The 22,548-nt window shown below is 38.9% G+C and overlaps 1 long non-coding RNA gene across 1 annotated transcript in view; it reads left to right on the top strand.

Annotated features, from left to right (window-relative positions):
• Positions 1–22,037, top strand: part of LOC308632526 — a 58,839-nt gene extending 36,802 nt beyond the window's left edge. The window contains exons 2-3 of the long non-coding RNA XR_014018554.1: positions 21,462–21,551; positions 21,941–22,037. This is a non-coding gene — a long non-coding RNA (uncharacterized lncRNA). The remainder of the gene's footprint in view (positions 1–21,461; positions 21,552–21,940) is intronic.
• Positions 22,038–22,548: the final 511 nt, after the last annotated feature.

Below are 22,548 nucleotides of genomic sequence, written 5' to 3'. Positions count from 1 at the left end.
ACTATTGTTTTATCTTCTTTGGGGTTGTCCCATTTACAAGTATGTAATTGCCTTCTTTGTCTCTTCTTCTTAAATTTTACTTGAAACATGCTTTGTTGGATAAGGGAATAGTTACTCCTGCTTGTTTTCAGACTTCATTCATATGGAATATTTTTTCTATCCCTTTACTTTTAGCCTGTGGATTTCTTTGCCAATGAGATGAGCCTCTTGCAAATAGCACACAGTTGAGTATTGGTTTTTGCTCCATGATGCTTATCGGTGTCTTTTTATTTCTTTTTTAAAATATTCTTTTAGTTGTAAATGAACAAAGTATTTTCATTTATTTTTATATGGTGCTTAGGATCAAACCCAATGCCTCACACATGTGAACCATGCGCTTCACCACTGAGTTACTGTCCTAGCCCTCATCTGTGTCTTTTAATTGGGGGAATTGACACCATTTACATTCAGTGTTATTGTAGATATGTGTATGAAGTGTATTGCCATTTTGATTTGTTTGCTATATTTAATTCTATCCTGGCCCTCATGTAATTCATTTAGATCTCTTTTATTGATCTATATTCATCTGGTGGCTTTGGAGGTGTTTTGTAGTTTCGATGTGTGCAGTTTTTTTTTTTTTATTTTTTATTTTTTTGAGTATTCTTTGTAGTGCTAGCTTAGTGGTCATAGATTCTTTTAGATTGTCCTTGTCATGGTTTTTCTTTCTTCATCAATTTTGAAAGACAACTTTGCTGAATATAGTAATCTTGGAAGAAATTGTTTTCTTTTATAACTTGAAGTATTTTGTTGCAGGACCGCCTCAATTTTAGGATCTGAGATGATAAGTCGGATGTTAACCTTATTAGTTTGCCTCTAAAAGTGACCTGATGTTTTTCTCTGTAACTTTTAATATTCTTTCCTTATTTTCTATATTGGGCATTTTGGTTACAATGTGTATTGAAAAGCATCTGATCTGATATTATCTCTTTGGGGTCCTGTGTGATTCTTGTATGTTGATGTCTCTCATTTCTGATATGAAGAAAGTTTTCTGTTACTATCTCATTGAAGCTGTTCTTAATGCTTTTAGCTTGTATGTCCATGTTCTCTTCTAACCTAATATTTCTTAGGTTTGTTCTCAAGAGGATGCTCTCCCAGAGTTCACATGTATATTCACCATGGTCTTTTATTTTTTTTTTCCTTTATTGTATACTGAGTATTTAAGTTCATATGTCATGTTTTAGAGACCTCCCATTTTGTTTTCTGCACAATCTAATCTGTTGGTGATGCTTTCAAATGAAGTTTCATTTTGATTCGTTTTCTTTCATTTCTAGGAGTTCCAAAGGATTTCTTTTCATTATTTTTTTTAATTGAAATGGTCTTTCATCTCTTATATCTGTCTCTGAATTCACTCCTTAGATCTTCTTAGAATACTGAAGCAAGTGGGTGCTTTTCAGAGCATAGAGAGACAGGCCATGTTGTGTGTCTATTGATCTAGGAAGTAGGTGGAAGCAAGTGAGGAAGGGACTGGAAGAAATCCCCAGGGAATTCTCATAACATGCAGAAAATTGCAGTTTTCTGGCTCCAAAAACCTAGATCATGACCTTGTTAATTTTGTACCAATTTCCTTTCCCCAGCACCCCAGCTTGCTTCTGCACACCATGAACTTTAAATCAGGTTTGTAGGTTTAAGGCAATGACTTTGAGTTGTCATCCTGGCTTCAATAGCCACCAAGCTCAAAGTTGATAAGGCTGGTGGGTTGGCACTCTTCCCAGAATAGCATTCACTGAGCACATGTGACTTTCTAGAAAGAACTTCCACTTGACCAGCAGGCAAGTCTGTACAGTGATGAGGGACAGTGTAAGTTTCCTTCCCTCCAGGAATCATGGGTCAAACATGCATGATACTGATCAATGAATGAGAAGGGCAGTCAGGGCCGTGAGATTTACCATGGTGACTCAAACCCCTACTATGTGCCAGGCATTGCACTAAGTCCCCTTTGGAGATGATCCCACTTAATTCCCACAACAACCTTGAAAGGGAGGAATGATTTTTCAAAAAAGATTCTCTGTTAGATCCAATTTAACACATCTTCTTGGAAGGAATTGGCAAAGGTCACATCATGGTTTTTATTATTAGAAAACATGGATAGTTAGTACCCTAGACCACTCCCTATTCTTAACTCTACAACCCATCTCCTAACTCCAGAAGGAATTAATGCTTTGCTGCTTTGTTCATCTCTAGAGACAGAATGTCCTATATGCTGTTACCAAGTCCCCATTTTGAAATAGGTAAACTGAAGTTCACAGAAGCCAAGTCATCCTCAGGTCTGAGTCAATAGGGCTGAGCATTATTTTTCATTTTGCTATAATTTTTATACTTTGTGCAAAAGTTCAACAAAATCATGTATATCCTATACAACTTCCCCAAATGTTTGTGTTTTTGCCCATTTGCTTTATGTTTTCTGATTTTTTCCCCTAAGCCATTTTGAGAATCAGCTAAGTCCTATGCACTTTACCTCTGAATTACATTTTGTTTCCTAAAATAAGAATAGTCTCTTGCACAACATGAATATCACTTTTTAATGAGAAGATTAATATTGGTAGAGACATTAGCATGATCTCATCTCTTGACTTCTTTCATATTTCACTATTTGACACCTAGTTCCAATACTGTACTTTACACTAAAATAATTATAAGGAAGAGAAAATCAAAATAAAAGAAAGAAGAAAGAAAAAAGTAAAAGGAATGAGAAGAAGAGGAGTGGCAAATTGCACCATGTATTCGATTGCCATGACTTCTGGGTGTCTGCTCATCTGGAAGAGTCCTCTGACTCACACTTGTTGGGTGTTGTGACAGCTTTGAAGAGCACAGGCTGGTTATTTGGTAGAATGTTTTCAATGTAGATTCCTCACACAGTATTTCTGCTATGCACATTGTTGTTTTAAATTTTTGGTATTGAGCATTGAACCCAGAGGCACTTAACTATTGACCCATATCCCCAGCCCTTTCTATATTTTACTTAGCAACAGAGTCTCATTTGGTTGCTCAGGGCTTTCTTCATTTGCTGAGGCTGGCTTTGAACTTGTGATTTTTCTGCCTCTGCCTCCCATGCTGCTGGCATTACAGTCATGTGTCCCATTCAGTGCATTGTATCAGGAGGCATGGTCAGCACTGTGATTGCTCAGGGAGCTTTGACCCTACCATTCAGGTGGTTCCTGCATGCTCGTCCACTGCAAAGTGATTATTTTTTCCCTGTGTAATTAAGTATCTTGTGGGTATATATTGGAACTATGAAAACACAAGACTTGGGACTTTTAACCCTGACATTTTGAGTGCAAAATCCAGCACCATCTGCTACATTCACCATTTCCCTCTATAGCTGGCATTTTTTTTCAGGATTCACCTGGCACTGAGCAAAGTACCTTAACATATCATTTCTTTTATCTCTCACTAATTTCCAGAGGGATGGATGTCCCATCTATCACACTTGGCTTCCCACCTATGTCACACAAATATATTCAGGATCCAGAAGAGTTAGTTAATCACTCCATGCTAAAAGAATTCTGAGAAAGGTCACCCCCAGTTCCATCAGCCATAGAACTGAAACCAGCAGCTGAAATGGTTCTCACAGATTTTCAAGGAGCAGATGTCCTGGTATAATCCAAAGAAAACTCCTGCCAGAGATGTGAACCAACAGTGGGAAACCCATGTGTGTGCAGCTCAGACAGGGCCTAAATGGACTGCTGCAATGGCTTTTATGAGACTTAATATTCCCCTTACTGGAGCCACATTACTATCAATAATAAACAGCAGCGTCTGTAGTGTTGATCTTTAAAGTAAATTCTATTGCTATTAGCTTACCTGCCCAACTATCAAAAAGAATAAAAAAACATTCTAACTGCAATATCCTCCTCTATGATGGTTGGTGTTCTTTCTTTCTTTATTAGCAATTTCCTTATTTCCTGCTTATCACTGAACTATCTGGAAGATTTTCGTATGTTTGAATGATGGTGTTCAATTGATGGTGTTCAGATTTCTATTTCTTCCTCTCACTATTGAAATTTCTCTCTCTCTCTCTCTCTCTCTCTCTCTCTCTCTCTCTCTCTCTCTCTCCCCTACTTGTAGCTGCTCAACTTCCACAGTGTACCATGCCAGCAGGCAGAAATGACTTTCTTTATTAAAATCATCTCCTTGGGGGCATTGGGAGGAGGGAGGGAGAGAGAGAGAGAGAGAGAGAGAGAGAGAGAGAGAGAGAGAGAGAGATCACTACTTCCAATTAACAGGGAACCTCCAATACTCAGTCTCACTTCATTTGATGTGTAGTCTCTGAGGAACTGAAGTCACAACAGAAGTTTATGGAAAAATCAACAAATAAGAAAAAATACAGGTGAATTTTCTGCTTGCACATGGGTGAGCCTGTAGAGAGATAGCATAATCTGTGTAGAGGACAGGCATCCCTGAGTCTCCCTCAGGAGACTTCTTAAAGAGCAGCAACTCTTCTCTCAGTAATCCCAGCGGATACAGTTTTATTTGCCCATTTTCTGTATTTGAGAACCAGAAAAATTGGCTGCATGTGTTTCACACGCACATTGCATGCAAAACAAATATATTAGACACCAGAATAAAGTTTGATGTGGTGGATGGTCACACATCAGGCCTTTCTGGAATTAGTTCTGACTGAGTGAGGACCAAATTCATCTTCCCATCTCACACTGACTCTGGAGCCTGTATTGCTGCCTGTAGAAAGGCAGGCTGGGTTGTTCCAGCTCTTTCTCCTTTCTCCTCTGTCCCAGAGCATAGAGATGGATTTTCTTATATTATATTTTCTTATATATGAAACCACTGTACTTAATTTTCTAACACACAGATCTCAGTGGGCCACTGACTTTACAGCTTCCTTCAGTTGATCTTCTGGCTTTGGACTTATGAACAACATGAATCCTAAAAGGTAGACAACTGGGCAAGAGACTGTTTTCCTGTCTCAGGGATCTTGTCCCATCTCTAGCCTCTAGTATGGCAATGTCTATTAGTGTTCAAAGAAGCACAGTATCAGTGACCATTAACTGATTGGATGGAATTTGACACACTGAAAAAACTGCATAGGACTCACACCCTCTGTCTTCTTCCTAAGGTGGTGGACTTGTGTGTATCTACATCTGAATGAGGTGAGAAATATATTATTCAGGCAAGAAGAAAGATGTGTTTAGGAAGAGTTTTAATTTGGTCTGAGTCTTTTAGTATTTTCAAAGGTCTTTTCTCCACATCCTGCCCCCACCCAAGTATAAAAGAAACACATATTCATTCCAAAAAACATGAACAAAGCATCTTCTCTGTTAGGGGGTTTGACTGTTAAGAAAGATAAGCCACATCCAACTGGTTTAAGCAAAATTTAATTTATTTAATGCATAGCCTATATGTCCCAGAATTGGAAGGAGGTTTTGCAAACTAGGTTTAGAAAGTGAAAATGAATTGTAGAAGCCATAGGAGGTGGTGGAGCTGGAGCCTTAGCTACAGTGGGAGGAGTTTCTGCTCAGCTTCTGTTTTCTGTGGCCCATAGCTTGGAACTCTTCTTTTATTTTTGCACCGTTAACTCATCAGGATGTGGAATCTTGTGAGAGGGTATCTGACTGGCTGTACTGAGGACATATGATTATTTCCTGCTTATTTATATTTCTTAATTCCAGTAGAGAAAGGAAGACAACTGAAATTACCTGGTCACCCATGCATAAGGTAAGGACTTGAAATCAAATTTGGGTGTGGCAACCACACTCCTTGAGGATACCCATGAGTCATGATTTTTACCTCCAGGTATTTAGGCTATTAACATAGGTCACTCTAACACTGAGCCAGAACTCATTTGCACAACCAATGGATGATGGCACAGTAAAGGTTATGTGGCTTCTGAAGGCACTGTTCTTCTTCTTTGATCTCTCTTGTTACCCACTCTTGAAGAAGTAACTGTACTCTTACAAGATGTTCCAGCCAGATGTGGAGAAGCCCATGGCAGAATAAACTGGGGCCACCTCCAGCAAGGACCTACTAGCCGTGTGAGAGTCATCACTGTGGAAATACATGCCCAAGCCCCAGCCAAGCTTCCACATGAGAATGCAGCCCTGGTGGCACCAAAGCTGCAGCCTCATGAAAGGCTCTGAGTCAGAACCTCTACTGAACCAGTCCCAGAAAATCTACCCACAAACATTGTGAGACAAAATAAATATGTACTATTGCTTTAAGAAGCTGAGTTTGGGAATGAGCTATTACCCTGCAAAATGTAACAAATATATTGTCCCACCCAGACCCCTGGAGAGCCTTTGAACTGTCTGTTGGGGGAGCTATTGTTCATGTCCCCACCTGTCATCTTTCCCAGAGAACTGTTCATAGTGATATACACTGTCTCCCCTGGAGGTATTTGGGAGACATGTCCTTCTTTATCTCCCACTCCCTGGCATGACATATAGCCACATCTTAGGTATTTAGTCCAAAGATCTCTCTCCTTTATCTCAAAGAGGAAATGGTCCTCTGGTGCAGATCATACTCCAGAGCTCCCCAAGGAACAAGTGAGGTGACACTGCTCTTGAAAACACACCTTTTCTGTTTCTCTCTTTCTGTTTTAGTCAGCTTTGGTGTCACTATGTTAAAAATACTCAACAAGTACAATTGTAGAGGAGGAAAAGTTTATTTAGGCTGGTGGTATCTGAGGACTCAGTGCATAGATCCCTGACTCCATTGATCTGGGCTCAAGGTGAGGCAGCACATCATGGCCGAATGGCCCACCAGAGGAAAGGTGCTTAGCTCATGGGGAGGGCAACAGAGGGTGGAGGAGAGTTGGTGAGAGAGAAGAGAAGAGAGAGATGGAGAGAGAAAGGGACCCATTGAAGAAGAACCCTTCCAGAACATGCCCCAAGGACCCACCTCTTTCAGCCTTGCCCACCTGCATATAGCTACTACCCAGTCACTCCATTCAAACTTGGATGTACTAATTAGGTTATACCTCTCATAACCCAAAGATTTTATCTCTGATCATTTCTGCATGAACAAGAGATTTTGGGGACACTTCATACAGAAACCATAACATCTCCTATCTTGCTTTCTTCACTCACTGCCTGACAACATATCCTCAGTACATAACTTCCCATCTCTGGTTCTGTTTATAGGAAACCTAAGATAGAATGTAGCTAGGAAGAAACAACAAATTCTGTAATAAAATACCATGGATAGGGTTGATTAAACAATAAAACTTATTTCTCATGGTTCCGGAAGGTGGGAAATCCCAAATCAAAGTGTCAGCATGGTTAAGTTCTGATGAGAGTTCTCTCCTGTCATGTAGATGACCTTCTTCTCACTATGTTCTCATCTCAGAGAAAGAGGGCAAGAAAGCTATCTGGGGTCTTATAACTGTCATGACCTAATTACATTCCAAAGCCATTGCCTCCTAATATCATTGCATCTGGTGTTATGATTCCAACATATAAATTTTGGGAGGACACACACTTTAATTTCATAGTAAATGACAGGCAGTCAAGCACAATGTTTAACCATGGAGATGCAGCCCACCCTTTTGCCAGCACGAATATATATATATATAAAGTATACATATTTATACTTTTCAATGTGTTCTTCCCAAATAACCACATTTTCCTGTTCCAAAAGAGACAGCTACCTTCTCCCTGAAGGGAAATAATCCATATCTTGTCAATGAATGCAAATAGCCACAAATGCGTATACTTCCTGGGTCTTGTTTTGTCTTCTATTCTTTTGTGATCCTGTTTCAATACCTTGTAGCTTATGAAATGATAAATGTAACCACCCTCATCTAGCATTGTCAGCAAAAGAGAAGAGAGGGAGAGGATCAGCATTATTTAAAATATTTAATATTGTGACTAAGAAAATTGGAACAATAATACCTGATCTTGCTGGGAGCATCAATCGAGCACATGTATATTGATGCATTCATTTAACAAGTAGTTTTAGATCATCTACCAAGAGCCAGCACTGGGGCCAGGAGCTCTGGAGACACTACTGTGAATGAAGAAAAAATAGTTCCTGCCCACTTGGACCTTCTATTAAGTGAAGTTGAACATAAGTAACAAATCACAATCCTGAGGAAGGTTTCCAACAGATACACTGTCAGCTCTTCTCCTATCCTGGTCACCTTGCTGATGCTTAGCTGTCTCCTACTTTCAGCTTTCCAGAATTCAGAGACTGTAAGGTGACTTTTGTGACTGTCAAAGTCATTCTGATGAGAGAGCCACATCCCAGTGCTAAGCAGAAAATGGAGGGAAGAGTTCAGTTTTCTCCATAGAGCATCAAGTTGGCACCATATTGGCTGAGTCTTGTTGTCATTTTGCCATGACTGTAGGTTTATGGGAAAATGTTAAGCCCTACCAGGAGGCAGAGAGAAAGGCTTTTATTCTATGCCTGACTGTAAATTCCATTGCTCCATGGGAAACACCCACCCACTTAAATGTTCACAAACTTTCATTTCAACCACTTTGCAAGGTGTTGGCTTAGACTCCTGAGAAGCCTAGCAGGCAACAGGTCCATGTCTGGCTGGGGAGAGCATGAGGAGAACACAAAAGAAGGAGGAAAATAAAGTAATGTATTTTGCCAATGAACTTGCAGACCCTGAACTTCATTCAAAGGGGAAAGTTTAAAACAATGCATTTTGGTGGAATCTCTGTAGCCTGCACCTCACCTCCCCAGCATGCTTTCTCCCTAATGCCCATGCTCATTGCCATCTCTGCCCTTTACTACCTGGACCCTCTTGGCTGTCTTTGTCCTCCTCTTGGACCCACCAATCATCTGGACCCACCAGTCTTACGGCCTAGGCATGACATATGTATACCATGTGTAAACAACACTCACCATTAACAGCACCATTTAATGAGAATCAGTGTCACAAAGGTAAAGCTTCAAAGTGGCTTAGGGATGGAAGTGCCTGGAATAAAAGCTGACTTGATGTCCCAATTAACCCATTTCATAATTATATTTCCTGCCCTTGCAGGTTTGCAGTCACCTCCCTCTAATTTCTGTGAGAGACAGAGATGGGGTTGATAGAGAGGAAGGAACTTAGTAATGTGATAGTTTTGTGGATGACTTGATACACAGGCTTGAATTATGCACATTAGGCAAATTAGTAAATGAAGGAGGAAGACAAAAAAGACAGAACGACAGTAGGAGAAAATGTCATCCTGAGTAATAGTATTAATACAGAATGAGGCTTGGCTTGTGAGGGTGGCTGGAAAAATTGAGAGCAGAAAAACACCACCCACATTGTCTTTTATTTCAGGGGGGAAGATAGAAACTATTGCCAGACACTTTCTTCTCTGCTGGGGACAAACCAGCTATGGGGCTGCTCAATAAGATAATGGGGTGGCCTCCATCTTGGCCCAACCTGTTTGTTGACCCTAGTGAAGGTCTTTGATGGAAATAAAGTTAAATACACAGAGAACCCGGGAAAGGTCAGCTTGGAGAATGTGGTGGTCTCTGAGAATGTTCAAAAAACTTTGAAACGTCTCTGTGGACTGCACAGTCTGAAAGCCCACCCTAAGATGGCTTCTATCAGGGCTGCCTATCCCCATCTTATTTACACAGGCAAGTGCTTGCAGAGGGCAAAGCAGGCCCTGCTGAACCCATTGGCACACACAGATTTTCAGAGGCCAGGTCCATGGGGAACAGAAGACCCCCCTCTGCCTGAGCCATCTCTGGCTTCATTTCCCTGCCTCCAGTTTCTCCCCAGCTTGTTTAAGTCTTCTGTTCAGCTTACACACACCTGTTTACTGATCTTTCCAAGCCATGAAACCCATCTGATCGCTTCTCACTTAAGTATCTGTCATGGATCCCCAGTCCTAAGTCTGGTCACCTAAGCATGGCATTCCAGACCTGTCATAACCAGAAGAGCTTTCTCTGGAGCCCTACCATCTTCCCCTCACATCTGAGACTTCTATCCAAGCCCAGGTCCCCCCAGCCTGCCAGTTCCTTTGCTTCTACATGGATGCATACCTGCTGTGGTACTGGGCCTTCCTTTGGCTTAGGTCTCCCCCACTCCTTTGTTTTTTCCAGTGGGCTCTCTGTCTACCCAGGTCAAGTCAAAGTTCAAGAGGCTCCTTGCTTAAGCTTTTCCAGGCATTTAAGTTCGCTTTGGATGTTCCTGAGGACCTCACTTTGAATCTCTGCATTCTCACAGTTCTCACTGCTTTGTAAACTTTTGCCTGTGTGTCTGGTTTTCCTAGGACTGAAGCTCCCAGAAGACAGAGAGAGGAGAGTACAAGTGGCTTCAGTTTCTGAATATCTGCAGTGTCTCACATAACATAGACCTTCAATCAATGAGCAGAGAAGAAAGAGAGGGAGAGAGTAAGAGACAGAGGAAAGAGTGTGCAGGAAGAAGGGGAAACATCTATAGCATTGTTATCTGTGTCATAATGCTATTGTCATTTAACATGGCCAGCCAGTTAAAGACAAGATGGGCCAAGTTCACTTTAGAACTTCCTCAATGTACAGATGTTAGCCAGGCTACATGATGCATCTAGTGACTGAGAGCTAACCTAGGCTTTGGAGTTCCAGATCTCCAAAAGTTGAATCCCATTGAAGTCACTGCCACTGGTGAGGTCATGTGAGCTTCAGCTCTATTGTCAGCAAAATGGGAGGAAGGTATTGAGGATTCAACAAAGCAAAGTACTTGAAGGACTTAGCCCAGAGACTGGTACATAGCACATGATCATTAAAAACTAACAGACTGGTCTCAGCCTGGGAAAGCTGCCATTATTACAGATCACCCATGGAATGGCCAATAGCCACTGGCATCTTGGTGATCAGGAAACATTGTCACTGTCACACAAATATCCACCAAAGCACCTTGGCTATATCATTGTCTTAGAAGCAGAAGACTTAGCAAGGATCCATAGATCTGAAAGCAGGAGGCTCAGTTCTTCCACTGTGATCTGTCAGCCTGGAGAACCCAGAATGGGTACTGAACCCATGCAGAGGGGCTTCCCATCAAGATAAAACTGTGTTTTCCCCTCATGTTTGTAGGGTGTGGTGTCTTTTCCTGGAGCAGCAGTGCCTCCTTCCAAGCCAGATGGTGCCTATCTGTGTAAATGTTGGCACAGCAGCCCAAGAAACTTGGTGGCATTTCCAGGTTCATTTGTTAAGACCTTCTTGGGAGTTGGGGAAGATGGTGTACTGGTTTTCTCTTCATCAATGAAATACAACAGGAAGTCCAGAGATATTAGACCAGTGTCACTCTTGCAGGCTGTGCAGATCCAGTTTAGGACAAAGGACATATTCCCCTGCACTCATGGTGTCAGAGAGATATTTTCAGCTCCAGCCCTCTCCAGGCACTGGCTTCCACTGAAGTGTCCCCTCTGCTCAAGGCTACATCTTCTTCCAAAACAGCAGACCTCCAAAGACTGGTAAAGCCTGGTAATAATAACAGAGACCCTGGCCACAATCAGAGTGATGGCTCATCTTCAGAGTCCTCACAGGGTTGGCTGATGGCTTTGTTCAGGTTCATCACATCCCAGTCTCTCTCACTATGATACTTGCTTTGTGGGGGGGTCCTGCTGTTAGGTACAGAAGCCAGGGCCTCATGCACATGGAAAGCACTTGGCCATTGAGTGACATCCTCAGCCTCTAGCCCCAATACTTTTCCTCCCTCCCATCTCACTAAATGTCCTGAACATTGTCCATCCCAGAAGTTGCTTCCTGGGGAATCTGCAACCTCCAGTGCATACCAGGAGGAAGGGACCAAGGTGAGGCTAGAACACAAGAGCCAACACTCTTGATGTTGACATTTGTGGTCTATTTCTATGGTGTTAGGCCCTGAATCAGGATCTGGGAATGAAGTCCTTCACAGATGACCCTGTACTCCATGTCTTCCATGTTTGAAAGGTGCCAGGTACCAGACTTATAATTACTGACAGGAGTGCTAACCTTACTTCAGGAAGAGAGGACAGGATGTTTGAGAAGTAGCTATTGAGCACCAAGTCAGTCTAGGGGAACACAGAAGCCTTGCCAGAGGCAGGGGTGGTTGAATCAGGACCAGGGAGAGTGAGGACAAGTTAGTCAGGCCAAGCGAGGCAGGGGGAGAGAAAGGCTTATTCCAAGAGCTAGAGGCATGATAGGTTGGAGCATTTGGATAGTCAGGAAAGTTCTGGATCCTCTCAGTGAGATGTGGCTTTCAAAGACACTCACAGTTGATGACTTCCTCTTTAACACACTCACTGCTCCACCCAAGGAGTGGTGGGCTACATCTTCTGGCACTTTGGATCAAGTGGCTTCCTGGGCAACAGAATGCAGCAGAATTGACAAATTGCCAGTTTGGGGCCTCATTCTGAACAGGGTTGGCCCTTCCCACCATCTTTCTGGAAGCCGAGGTCATGCTGTGAAGAAACTCACACCATGACTGAACGATGAGACATCCATGAAGAAGGGGCAACCTCATGGAAACAAACCATGGGGTCAGGCAAGTGGGGGAGCCTCCTGGACTTTCTAGCCCAGCTGAGGGCAGTGAGAGGACCCGACCAATGACACATGGGACAGAACTGTCTAGCTATGCCTTACCTGAATCCCACCAATGCCACATGGGGCAGAACTGTCTAGCTGTGCCTTACCTGAATTCTGGACCCCACTGAATTGTGAGAAGCAATAATGTAAGAAATGAAAAAGTTTGTTGTTTTCAGCCTTGAAAATTTAAGTTGTCTTGTTACACAGCAAGAGCTGACTATAATATTCTCCTCTAGTGGGAAAACATTCCAGATACACATGCATACCCAATAGCTCAAATTTATTGAGTACCGATACTCTGCCTGGCTTTGTCCCCAGTGTTGTTGCTCATTTTCTGCAAGACATGTCAGGTCTTGATTTACATGTGCTTATACAGCTAATCATATAATTAAAATTTAATCCAAATATTTTAAATCCAGTTTTATCAGGATTTCCCCCTGCAGTTAAAGTCTGTCTTATTTGTATATTTAAGCACTGATGGTCCTGGCTACAAAGTCACACAGCCTGTCTACTAATCCCTGCCAAGAAGCAAGAGAGGTGGGGTGTTGGCCTGAGTGGGTCAGAATTCCAGTGGCCCTGCTGCTGCCTGGAGCCAGTGCCTAGGGAGTCAAGGCTTCCTGACCTGTCAGACCTGTCATCTGCAGCAGCCAGGCCTTGGCACAGCAGGGAGGCCTGCTGCAGAAGCCCATGCCATGTATCACTGCAGCTGGGTCCACAACCTCAACTTCCCACTACTCAACCTCCATTGAGAAAATGGAAGTGGGGCAGACATGAATGAATGTTGGGAATACAGAATTGACCAATAGCATTACATCATTTCCAAACCTGATTGGCCAATGTCTGGACCAATAGCATTGGTGCATTTTTCAAACCCTAATTAGCATAACTTTGAGCCAATCACAGTAACCCAAGTACTATATAAGACCTCTTGCCAGACACATTTCACAGAAGATAACTGAAAACGACGGCGGAAGAGAAGAAGACCCATCCTCAAGCAGTGTGTTGAACTGCGAGTCTTCTACACTGATCTTCAAGAAATACTTGCTCCATCTGGCCTGGGGATTCCATTCTTCGTGTTTGTGGGAGAAGACCTTTAAAAGAAAAAGACGTTGAGGGTGAGTTGCTGGGGTGTGCTGCTCTGCACAAAATACCTTTATTTTATTTATTTATTTTTATGCGGTGCTGAAGATGGAACCCAGGGCCTAGCACGTGCCGGGTGAGCACTCTACAGCTGAGCCACAACCCAAGCCCCCACCCCCACCCCAAGTCTTGAACGTTCTTATAGTGAGTTTTGCTTTTTGTAGTTGTTCTTGTTATTGACAAATCTAAAAGATATTTTTGTCTTTCTTCTGAAAATTGTTTTTCTCAAAACCCAGTATATCTATGGTTGAGGTATCTGAAAGTTAGGCTTCTGGATCCTGATGTAAGAAAACGTAGGGTAGCTAGTACTAAGTTCAGGAGGAACCAGGAAAAAATATGCAGGGAAGACAAAAAGAAACCCTGCAAAATGTAACCTGTCAGGTCTTGATTTACATGTGCTTATACACATAAACAGGTTTTTCATCATATGATTAAAATTTAATCCAAATATTTTAAATCTAGTTTTATCAGTATTTTTTTTCTCACAAGTTAAAGTATATCTTATTTGGCTTTGAACTTGAATAATTAATGTAATAACTAATTTTGCTAGAAATAATTATAAATAATAAAAGAATATTGTTTTTTCATTTGCAGGTTGATTTTAATTATTACTTTCATCCAAGGTTTAGCCTTTTTGTTTTTAACAACTATCAGTGTAAGAATGTTAGAATTTGCTACTTTTTTTTTTCAGAACTAGGTTAAGTCTAGAAAGATTTTTGCAAAGGCATTATCAAGTTTGGAATTGACTAGTGAGAACTGACAGGATGACATTCAACTGTTTCTTGAGTGATTCTGTTTTTTAGTTTATATATGTGCAGTCCCTTTAATTAGGATATACCAATTAGGGGAAAACTATTGCCAATTTTTCTCTTTTTCTCTTTCTCTCTCTTTATCTTAAATAAAATATCTCAGCATAAGAGAAAGAAGAGCTTTGCCAGACACTGAAGAAGGGATGGGTATCTCTTCTCCTAATCTGGGCCTCCTGTCATGGTAAGTATAAGGAAATAAGAAAATTGGAGTTGAACTCAATTCTGACAATTCAGCTGAGCACTAATCCATACTTACCCATTTCTGTTTTTGTTAGAAATCATTTTTCTATCCCCTAGAATGTCTCTTCTTTTATTATTAGTAATGATAGGGTACTCCAGTGTATGGAGCACTTTCATTTCTCTTAACTTGAATTCTGTGACCTGGACACTATGTTTCATTTTAAATCAGCTAGTGAATGTAACCAAAGAATAACATATGGTTCCTGGACTCTAGATATTTCATTCCTTTTCTAGGAAACTGGCCTGGAGTATAGCTCCGTAGTATCCCAAGGCTCTGGGCTCAATCCTCAGTACCAAAAGAAGAAAAAAGAAAAGAGAGAAAAAGAAATTTCTAGGAAGTAGGATATAGTGACAATGACTTTTTCATCTGAATAGTCTTTACTTTTTTAATTGACAAAATTATGTATATTGTGTGCAATGTTCTTTGAAGTGTGTATATATTGTGGAATGGCTACATTGAGCTAGTTAACATGTGTTACCTCACAAAGCAATTCCCTATATTTCCTATGAGTCTTGCTCTCTTTACCCTCACCCTCCTTTCTTGCCCTTTGGTACTAGATATTGGACCCGGGGCTTAGCACATGCTAGGCAAGTGCTCAACCACTGGGTTACATCCCCATCCTATCTATGTCTCTTCAAAGCAGTATTTTGGTTTGGTAGTAGGGTAGCAGATCTGCATTCCCCTGCTTGAATCTTTGACTGAAAAGAACATATCATGGACAGTTCAGTGATTTCTGGACCATTTAAGGGTCTAGGGAAGGCAGAGAAGATGGAGCAACAAGCCAACTACATTTTTATTAATCTTGAGGACATATAAACAGCACTTCATATCTTAAGAGAAAAATGATTCTCTGTAATATTGTCCTGTTTCTACCTTATGGTGTTTCCTAGATCCAAACTGTTTCATGCTGGTGCACAAAAAGGGAATTGAAAAGACCATGTTAATTTCAAGCTTCATTAGGGATGTGTATGGAAAATGCTTTTAAAATTAAAAACATAGTAAAACAAAACAAAAAAGGTAGTTGTGCAGAAATGTCATATGAAATAGAGGAGAAAGGTAACTGTTCTCTTCTTAAAGGTAGACTCTTTTTTTCTTAGTTTGTGGGCATTACAACTTTCTAATTTCTTGTACCCAAACATTAACATTAATGTTAACATTACTGTTAATTCTCTAGACTACATTTTATTTTACTACCTGTCTCAGGTTTTTTTTTTTTGTGTGTGTGTGTGTGTGTGGTGCTGGGTCTCAGTTTTTAATGAATTGAAAAAGTGCTTGCCTTGTATTTATATGGTATGCTATGCTAATGCTAATGTTTATCAAATTATGGGCTTATGAAAGCAGATCTGTTCTATATGGAGACTTTGTCCTTCATCTTATACCACATAGCTAGAAACAAATAGCATGGTCCTCTTCTTGGTGCTGCTGGGATCTCTTTGGTGCCCAATTATCTTCCTTGTGTACTGCCTGCCCCTGTGCTGCAGAAATGTTTTGGAGACACCTCTATGTGTGATAGTTGGGGAACAGCTTGACCGTGGTGCATCCTGCCCCCCACAAAAAAAACATTATAACAAAATTTTTTTAAAAATTCTCATTTGTAATTCTACCACCAGAACTTATGGTTGCATGTTTTCCTTAGTAGTCCTTGTCATTCATATATCTACATATATAGTTACAATAACATGATGAAGTCTTTTGCTCATTTCATTCAATGCATTAAACGTTTTCCCATGTTGATTTACTGGATTCCTAAAGATCAGTTTACTAGCTACATAATATCTTGCAAGTTATTGAGCCTTTGATCCACTCATATGGTATATATTTAATATACCATATTATTTTAACATTCAGATTATATGTCCTTAATCCTTAGTTTTGTGTAAGAAAGGAGCATTGAACTTTGTTTTTTATGTATATTTCTGTATATTTATGTATATTTCTGAAGGTAACATCCTCTCCTGCCTCTTGTAATCTTAAAAGATCTAAAATGATATTTAAGTCTCTTTGAGAGACCAGGCATTATGAAAAGATGTTTTTATTTTCAGTATGGAAAATCTTAAGCATAGACTATATGAGGAGAGAATTTGTAGTGAACTCTCATATATATCAATTGCAGTAACTATCAGTTTATGGCTACTTGTTTTATCTGATTCCTACTCTGTGCTTCCTAGGCCTTTGAATTGATTTGACCAAATTTCAAGGATTGTAGCAAGGGAAATATATTTTCAATGACTATAAATACTAGCCCCAAGAATAGTGTATGGACAATACTGACAGTAAGAAGACCGGTGATTACTTTTACATTTTTTGAACATGAACACTATGTATATAGATTTAGTTCATAGGACTTAATTGGTCAGCAGTCTTCTCTTATGTATTTAAATATTTATATTTAATGTTGACTTCTCCTCTGAAGTATGCACTTAACTTTCTTACCTGCATAATTTACCCAGTAGCAGAAACCAGCCTGAAACTGTGGTTGACTGATCCCTTTTCGGGATTTTGCAAGTGACCCTGCTAACTTTACAGAGCTAGGTGGAGCCAAAGAAATACCAGATTCTACATCACCTGGCATTCCTGAGTAATACCAGGAAATCAACAATGTGGAATGCATTTTTTAATACTAATGAATAAGTGCATATAGCCTAAGCAAAATCTGTTCCCAGCTTTTTATCACACCACTACTTTCCAGTTCTGCCTCTTCCCAGTTTCCCTCCCTATTAACTGTGTCAAGTTGGGTTTCCTTTTATACCTGTAAAATCACAGAGACTATAATAAAATTAGGCAGTTAGTTAGTCGGTCCTAATGTTAATTAAATCTTTGAGGTTAAATGCAGTTCTGTGTAAAGGGGAACATTTTTCTTTCTTTTTTAAAATATTTTTTTAGAGGTTGATGGAGCCTTATTTTATTCATTTATTTATATGTGGTGCTGAGAATCAAACTCAGTGCCTCACACTTGCCAGGCAAGTAATCTACCACTGAGCTACAACCCCAACCCAGGGGGACATTTTTCTGAAGCCTTATAGGTAATATGAGCTGAGGCAGTATTTTTTAAAAAGAGCATTTATTTGATTTAACTGAAAATAAGTACTTCATATTCTTGTCTTGCTGGCTTAATTGTCAGATCTCATTTGTTGAAAACAATTTTCTTTCAGTGTTCAGTAGCTACTTTGGTTAGGTACATTCATCTGGATTAGCACCAAAGTGAGTGTGCTAGCAAGAATGAATAGGTAAATGGCTTCTCTTTCCCTTTTTTTTCTTTTTCCTTTTCTTCTCTTTTTAAAAAGCCTGCTACATTATTTCAATTCTGAGCTGTTTTGAGGGTCAGTGGAAAACTGGGTCGAGGAATCACATAAAGAAATAATGAGTGACTCTGTAAAATGATCTTAAAGACAGTAAAAGTTTAGGCCTTGTACATTTATGTGAGTTCAAAAGCTAGTTAATGTGATGCTGAGAAGGTATGTTTAAAGTGTATTTTCAGGTAAGAATTTTCAAAAGCTGTCCCCTGTCCCTCTTTTATAGCATTTCCTACCTATTCCCTGTTGGTTCATGAGAACATTTTTTCTTGATTCAGGATTCTCTCTCTCTTTTCCTTTTATTCCCTTTAAGTGTAAACATTAAGCCTTCTTTACGTCAAGAGATAGCTTTTAATAATGAAAGTAGGATTTTTTTAAAAGCCAGTGCTTATGGGTTCTTTTTTTAAAAAATCACTTCCTCCTGTTCTTTCACTCATTAATTGACTTCAAAGGAAATGAGTGGAAAGGCATAATATAGTACAGATCAACACAACATTTTTCTTTTTATTTATTATTTTTTTATTTGTTTTAATTAGTTACACATGACAGTACAATGACCTGACATATCATACATTTGAATCAGATGGGACATAATTCAACATTTTTCATCTAACTAGTTATTTTGGTGTTTATAGGAGTGGAGCCATTTACAGACTTTAGTACATTTTAGGTAATTGCTCTTTCTGAGACCACTAAGCTCTGTCATATCAGCCTTATTAAAGTGCATCACTTAATTAAGTATTTTTTTAAATTATTAATTATTGATGGACCTTTATTCATTTATTTTTTTATATGTGATGCAGAGAATGGAACCCAGTGCCTCACATATACTAGGCAAGCATGTTACCATTGAGCTACAACCCCAGCCCTCATTAAACATTTTTATTTTGGCTACATAAGAAACAAAAGTTGTTTTCCTTTTTTTTATAATTTTGCTTTTAAAATTATTTGATTATCAGCTACAGTTTCTTAACAATTATCCTGGGATGCTTGCAATCCTAGGGAAATAATTTTTTATAATAGTAATAAAAGTATATTTAATAATGGAAGTTTCATAATTTTTCATAGCATTTTATAAACCATTTGTAAAATTATATTTTTATAATTTGAAGATATATTTAAAAATTTTAAATATCAATCCTTTTAAAAGGCCCTTAAAAAGCTCATGTCTCAAAATAAAATGGTTTAGTCATTTTGTAGCAAAGATTGCTAGAATCATGGTTGAGGTCATTGTTAAATTCTGAGTGGCTTTTTCTGTCATGGATTAACAATAGGAGAATAGTTTTGGGACACGTTTGGCTTTTCCAATTATACAGCTTTAATTGTTACTTAGTATTAGAGTGCAGTCTGGAATAGCAGTTCTGAAACCCTTTGGTCTCAGCATCTCTTTTTACATTGATAAATTATTAAGGACTCCCAAGAGGGCTTGTTTATGTGGGTTATGTTTACTGTGTTTACTGTAATAGAAATTGAAGCTGAGAAATCTCTCAAATGCTTATAAATTCATTTAAAAGTAAGAAAATACATGGCAATATAAGTATTTTTAATTAAAAATAACTTCTTATCCAAAAATTGTGTAAGTTTTCTGATCTCTTTAATGCTTGGTTTAATAGATGACACATTCTCATATCTACTCTCACATTCAATCTATTAAAATATGTTTTATTTCAAATGTGAGGAAAATTCAGCCATACATAAATAGGTAGTTAGAAAATCGAAGAATATTTTAAAAGTGTTTTAGATAATCACATGTATTTTCTTTTAATACTACACCAAAACTTGGCAAGTGGTAGTTCCTTAATTTAGTTGCAGTGTGAATCTAAAACTATAAGTGAACCTCTTTGTTCTATTTTAACCGTTTTTGATCTGTCTTGTAATTTTTTGGCAGGTGTGTGGTTCTGGGGATCGAAACCAGGGCATTGTGTGTGCTAGGCAAGCACTTTACCCCTGAACTCCAGCCCTTATCTTGCACTTTTATCCATGCATGATTTAAAATATACATTGGTCATTAGGAAAATAATAGGTTCATTATGCAATGCAGGTCTTTCAACTGTTGACATATAGTGAATTTTTAAAACATCATATTTGATATATCACACTGATTTTATCACATAATTTTTGAGTATTGGAAAGCTATCAAATCCATGGTGGCAGATGACAGGTTTTCCAGTATTGTAATTTTTGCATAAAAAATACATTGTCATTTCGAAAAAAGATCTGCCAAGTCTTAATTTCCACAATTTGTCCATCAGTTATTCTTTCAATTAAAAATTGTGCATAAAAAATGGCTAGTTCATTGTTAATTGAAAGTCACACAGGTATTTTTCCTTGAAGCAACCATAATATTTTAGTATAATTTTCTCCTGCCTTTTCCAAGGTCATTTTTAGTAAAATTGGTATGTCTGCCTTGATTGTGCTAAGGTGCTCAGTTTACCCTTCTTATTCTTTTTACAGTATTAGAACAAGTGTCAACACAGTAGGAAAAAGGCAGATAATGCCTTAATATTATTGTGAAGGTGGTTTTGACCTCATAGAATCTGCAGACTTCACTTGAAGAACCACACTGATAATAGTAGTGTAATCTTATGGTTTTATTTAACAGCAACTCTAATCCTAAGTATTGTTTATACTCCCCTCCACCCTGAGGAGATTTATAACATTGTGATAAGTAGCATGTGCTAAATGTTCAGTAAGTAGTGGTTATAAGTTGAACATGATGTGGTTTTTGCTGTTTTAAAAATGGTTGTGTTAAAAAAATATATGTATGTATGTATGTATCAAGTCCTGGGTTCAACTCCCAACACTGCTCCCCTCTCTCCTCAAAAATCTGTGTAAACAGATTTCACTATCATTTTGAGTCAGGCTTTCTAACAGATTACATTTCTTTTGGGTCTTCCTGTAACATTACTTTTTAAAATGTGAATTAAATTGTAGTGCAATTTAGATGAGAAGTTTTTGTTCTCTTTTGAAATTTCCTTAACCGAAATAGATTTATTTAGAAATAATTTACTCTGCCCTAGCAGAGTAAATTAGGGCTGGTATTCATACATGTTTCAAATTTGGGAAATTTAGTTCTTACTTTTTCTTAAATATTCTTTCAAGATTCGATTGATGAAAATTTCACATAAAAATCAAAGGTGACACAAAGGCTGGAGTCCCAATATCTCCTTCAATGGCAGATCCCACTGTGTCACAACTTCCTCTCACTAGGCCCTGCCTTTTAAAGGTACCACCACCTCCCAGTAGCACCACAGACTGGTGGCCAGCCCTTTAACATATGGACCTTTGGAGGACACTTATCCAAACCATAGTAGCAGTTAATATGCTGATGGAACAGTTTGGGGAATTAATATTTTTTTCCTTGCATTTTTCTGCCTATTTGCCTTGGTCATTGGGCTCTTACTGTGATTATGTGAGAAGACATGGCAGAAAAACTAAATATAGATAACTAGAAGTTTTTGAAGTTATTTATTTTAAAATTTTTGTTTTTTTCAGGATGAAGAGACTCGGCACAGTCTTGAGTGCATCCAGGCCAATCAGATCTTTCCCAGGAAGCAGCTGATTCGGGAAGATGAGAATCTTCAGGTAATCATAGGCCACTTTGGATTGTAATATGTATTTAGCATCATAGTAATGATGTAGCAGAGCTAATGGATTAAAGGGATGGACTTATAAACATATATTTTTTAAACCATACCTATAGAAATGCAAGCTGGAAACCATTGTAGCAAGACTTATGTTCTTAGAATTCATTATTTGAGATGATGTTCTCTATTATTCCTTTAGGAGTCCAGGATTTGAATAATTATATTTGAATTAGGTGGGTATAATCTCGTCCTCTTTACTTATGTACTGTACTTTAAACTTGGAAATGACTGTCCATTTAAAGAGGATGCACTATTTTTCACCGGACCTGTGTTTAAAGACTTGGCCTTAATTCCTTCAGAACTCTGAAGAGTTTCTTCATTTTGAAGGTTCCTTTCCTTGAACTTCATGGAGAGAGCACAGAGTATGTGGGTCGTACTGAGGATGCCATCATTGCCCTTTCAAATTCTTCACATCAAGTTCAAGGATTCTCTTGTTAATGTAAGTGATTACTAACTACTATCTCTCAGGTAGACATAGAAAGTTTAAGTTGAAAAAACTTTGTAGTGTACTCAGAGACATACAGGATTTGGGTGTGTGTGAGCATTGTGTGCTCTGCTTTTCTCTGTTTTGCACTCGAAGGACATTTAGTTAGTCAGCAATTCTTATGCCTTATTTAAAATGATGTATTTAGTTGTCAGCTGAGGTGTTCAAAGTTTAGTTAAAACTGAATAATTTACACTAAGTAATGCCTTATGTTAAGCTTTATAAAAGTACAGAGTCTGAATAAGCTTTTATTCCTCAGTTGTTAGCAGTTACCAACTACTTCCTGGGCCTTAATGTCAGATGATATGTGCTTTGAGCTCACTGCAGACTCATTATAGGATGAAGTTACTCTAATGGCTCCTAAGTGGTATAAGTATAGATGTTAAGTGCAATGTTTATTTGCATAATGGACCATATATTACCAAAGAAAAGGAATTCTCAAGGGTCTACT

Source organism: Spermophilus citellus (assembly GCF_964194105.1).
Source record: "Spermophilus citellus genome assembly, chromosome: 13".
Lineage (NCBI taxonomy): Eukaryota > Metazoa > Chordata > Mammalia > Rodentia > Sciuridae > Spermophilus > Spermophilus citellus.
This window is presented reverse-complemented; position numbering and strand designations above follow the sequence as displayed.